Below are 4,848 nucleotides of genomic sequence, written 5' to 3'. Positions count from 1 at the left end.
TCGTTATGTTTTTCGCCGTGAATAAGATGTGTTTTTGTCAGTCAACGGGTAAGATATTCATTCCAGTTCACTGATATCAAGCTAGACTTTGACCCATCACTTACCACGAAATACGACGAAAAAACTCCAAACCTTAGCATATGGAAGTGGAACTGATGACAAACCTTTCCCACCCACCCCTTGTTAAATACCTTTGTGTTCGTCTTTAGCTTGCGACCAGCTATGCAGTATATATATCATTCTTAGCGTTACAAGTTAACACCTTGGTAAATTATGCTAGTAGTAGAGACTTAGTGGTGCATAAACCCAGTTATTCAATTATTTATTGTACAACTAGTATTGAAGTCCTTAGTATTGGCTCTAACACAGGCATAAAGGATGATAATGATGATGACAGCCGCCACAGCAGTATTCATGGACGCCGTTACCTTTTTGGGTTTCCTGTGGTTCAAGTCTATTTCCCCTAACCACCCCTCCCCAACAATGACTAGAAACTGGCTAAACTCAAACGGTTATACCTTGCATTTGATTCTTTGCGGAATGTGCTTATCTGACTAACATCACGCACTAAGGATCATCTAAGAAATCCTCAGTACTTTAACCGAGATAATGGCTTTTCGAATTCCTTAATTGATTGAGGAAGTACGTCCTCACAGTTTTTTTTTTTAAAAACTGGTTATTCCTCTCTTGTATATTCTTTTATTTTGATCATTAACTTTATCAGTTTTACAAAGAAAAAAATTATATGGATGGTTTAAATATTTTCGCGTGTTCCGTTTTCTTCAGTTTTTCTCTGTTGATCTGATTACAAACTGCTAACTGAGGCTGGCATTTTATCTCATTAATAGTTTAACTTCTCTTTAGATAAGTTAATAACATGCGTAATAGGTAAATCACACGCCTTGTATGAAACGACTGAAGAAGAGGGCCAATGGGCCTTTCACAACTTCAAGTCGCGTAAAAAATGAGCCAGCTCAACTAGAAACCGTGGACAGCTGTTTCGGCCTGTATTGGGCCTCGTCAGCACGGTTTATCTAGTGAGCTGGTAGATAAGTTATGGCTCTTCAAGGGCGGATTCAGGGGAGGGGCACAGGGGGTCCAGAGCCTCCCTTTACAATTCATTGCTTTCCCCCTTTTTTAACATACGATATATTACAAAGAATCTTTAAACTATGATATCGTAAACCTTTTTTATTCAAAGTCATGACGCTTTCTCCGTGACGACACTGATAGCGGCTACGAGGGAGGCTAAAATGACGTCAGTTATGGAGTGTAGGTTTTGAACCCCCCTTTCAAAAAAATTTTAGATCCGCTCTTGCTCTTATTGGTCTAGCAAGCAGTTGCAACACGTGCGCACGAGTATGTCTGTATGGAGCAAGGGCCTGGGTCCGAGTACGAGCTTTAAGGTATTTCCGGCTTCAGTGAACTCCAGATGAAATGCGTGTTAAGCGCAACCCGCGCCTTTTACACTCAATTTCAGCACACGCAACATTTAGACATTTGTCGGAAAAAAGAATGAAATCAAAGCAGCTTGTGCATTTGCCAAAATGCCCACCATACGACATTCGCTTCCTAAAATACTTTAACTGAAACTTAAAGATTTGTCGCGACCCAAAAAGGGATCTGTTTTTAATATGAGTAATTTTAGCGCGTAACATTCGAAGTTTTGTGAAGCTTGAAACATAAAACTTATAACAATTCTTACTCAAGAGAATGACGATCATTTATACCTCAAAAAATAAATTTGTCTTGCAACGCCTCACAAGATGTTTTTAAATCATTGCATGTTTGTTCAATTCTGAAATGCAGAATCAACGCTTCAATATACTTGACCGGTAAAGATTAGCCTGCTTCTTGGCGTCTGCCTGAACTTGAATCGTTTTTCCCAGACGTTCGCACACTTCGAAGGTCATTGCTTAATTCCTTTTAATATGTATCTTGCCGCGCTGTCTTTTTTTTTTTTTTCATCTATTAGTGCTTCACCGTGTCGCAAAGTCAGTGAGACGTTTGGAAACCACAACAGCTATCTATATATTTCAAATACAACATCAGTTATGTAACGTTAACGAGCGCGGTTCCTTGAGGAATTACATTTTAGACAAATGATTTCAAAAGTGTTTGGATTTTTACAACCCGTTAACCGACATCTAATCAGATACTGAAAGTAGAAAGTAAGGATTGTATTCTTAGAAAGAGTTCAGTCAAAGTTAAGAAACTTCTCGAGACGCTGTCAAAAGACCTCATTCTGATCACTCCATCATACTTGAAACAAATACGACAGTTCTAGAGATATTTTAATCCCTTTCGAGTAGCTTTAGTAGTTCCGGATCTTGGCAAGTAGATTAGTCACTGCGCATGATTGCCAAAGGAGGTCGATTGATTGAAGTGGTTGAGTATTCTCTTTAGTCATCGGTGACGCTAGGAGAGTTCTTGTGGTCCTCTCAGTTGAGTAGAGCCTGTTGAAGAAGGTTAACATCATTCATTGTTCTAGTTTAATACTGAATTAATGTTATTTACCTCGAGTACTTTTGGCAAAAGAATATTGCTAATGATATGCCAACCTAGAACTTGAAAAAATAACTAGAATATAACTATGAAAACTACCATATTATTTTATAACAAAGGTTATCATAGAATGATTTTGAATAATTTCATAACGTATGGTTATAGTGTTTGTACTATAGTTCCTGAAAGTGGTTGTGAAAGTTACTGTGATTTACAACATTACATGAAGAAGAGTTTCCCTGTCGGCTAGTAACAAATGAAAAATATTCTTTACTTCCTTACTAGTTTATATGAGACTATTCTGATCGAAGGTCATCATATTTGGGGGTATGCCTCTTTCGTAACACTTCTCTAGTTAAGCCCTGGCTAAACGAGGAAATTTTTTTCCAGAAACATGGTTTGTTAATCATTTCGAAAGAAGGCGTCTAAACTGTCAGGAAACATCGAAAAACAAGTGTAATATTGATCCATGCGGTGCCCAAACTCGAAATATTTTAACCTGAGCATCAGGCCTTTAGGGTAACAGGGGAGGGCTATTGGAAGAGCCTGATACTTAGGCTAGAAACGTTTCTGACCTTCTGAAGAAATATATTTTGCTTATATTCTCAGAAGGAAAATTTACCGCGCGTAGCAATGTTTCGCACGCTGTGGTGAAACATCGAGGAAATATGCGCGCGGTAAACGTTTGCTTGTTTAGCTAAAGCCCCTTTTACACTGGAGATTTTTGCGGCGATTCTTGCTGCGATTTTTGTGGCAATTTTCGGAAATATGAAATCTTTTGTCTCATCCTTCAAAAGAGACATTCGTGTAGGAAAATCTTGGTATCCTGAAAAAACTTTACAAGTAAATTCTTTACCATTATTTATTATGGACAAATTCTTAAAAAATTCGCAGCAAAAATCGCCGCAAAAATCGCTAGTGTAAACGGGGCTTAAGACACAGTGATAACTACAATTTCTAATCTATAAGACGGAAGTCGATGGAGGAGAGTACAAAATGGGTTTAAGATAGTAGGCGTGCGTTCTCATTTGTCATTGCCCAGCAAACATATTTGATCTTCTTATCTCAACCATGTGGGCGTCACTAATTGAGCGAGCATCAAGAATCGTTGATACGTAACGGTGCGATATTCTCACACCTATTCCTCTATTGTAGTGACTATATATATAAAGTTACCCCTCCCACACAGCATGAAGCAAGCGTGCCGCATTCGTGTAAACAACCAATTAATTCGGACAGCTTTATTACAAGATACTTATGCTGCGTTAAGCTCCGTTTACACATATGGTTTACACTGGAAATTTTTGCGGCGATTTTTGGTGCGATTTTTGTGACAATTTTCGGAAATATGAAATCTTTCGTCTCATCCTTCAAAAGAGAGATTCGTCTAGGAAAATCTTGGTATCCTGAAAAAAAAACTTTACAAGCAAATTCTTTACCATTATTTATTATGGACCAAAATCGCAAAAAAAAAATCATTCCTTTCTTTTTTTCGAGTTTCGAAGCAATTATTTTAGCTCTGCGAGCTTAGCTTTAGAAAAGTAGAATAAAGATTGTAAAGTGTTTAGTCTTTTTTTACGACTTGGGTTTTGAAGAATTCTAAAACTTTTTAGATGAAGTAGTTTTTTTTCCTATTCGAGACTTTTGGCATAGAGTTTAATAGTTATCGCGAACTTTCAAACCTCTTTTCTTGCTACAAGAATCTTAGAGTTTCCAGTTGTCCAGTTGTCAAGCCGGTGTCGCGGCGGGATACTTTAATTAAGTTTAATTAAACGCTTAAACGCGGTAACGAAACAGAAGCATTGCCGTGGGAAAGCTTTTTATGCTGATTGTGCATTTATAAATCATTGTTCTCAAAAGAAAAGCTAGAATTTTTGACCCATTTTCCCCTGGATTTGACCGAGTTCCTGAAAAGCAATCACGTGCCATAGCACGCGCAAGATACACCTTTGTATGAATATTACATAGAACTCGTATAGAACTTCAAATTTTCTTTTTTAACTCTTAGAATTTTAAATAAGTTGTTAAGCTGTGGTGTTGTTAATTAGTTAGTCAACTAATGTTCTAGTTTTTCGGTGGGGTTAAAGTTTTTTTTGTTGACTCCTAGTTTGCTTATCTGGAAAGCGGTTCTTTCGGGAAGGATTTTGCAGGTTCTTTTGATTCACCTAATCAACAACATAAAAAATCTATTAAAAAAATAAGAAAATAAAAAAGCGTAGACATTTAACCCGGATTAAGCTCAAAGAACATGTTTATAATAACTCTGTAGTCGCTAAGTGTTCGTTTATCCTATTCTTATCCTTGTTAACTGTTAGCGTCCCCAAGAACAATGGCAGTTAATGC

This window comes from Actinia tenebrosa, unplaced genomic scaffold, assembly GCF_029948245.1.
Source record: "Actinia tenebrosa isolate PJP-AT-01 unplaced genomic scaffold, QUT_ActTen_1.0 PGA_scaffold13__45_contigs__length_12533684, whole genome shotgun sequence".
Classification (NCBI taxonomy): domain Eukaryota; kingdom Metazoa; phylum Cnidaria; class Anthozoa; order Actiniaria; family Actiniidae; genus Actinia; species Actinia tenebrosa.
The sequence above is the reverse complement of the archived record's forward strand: the minus strand, read 5'-3'. Positions refer to the sequence as shown.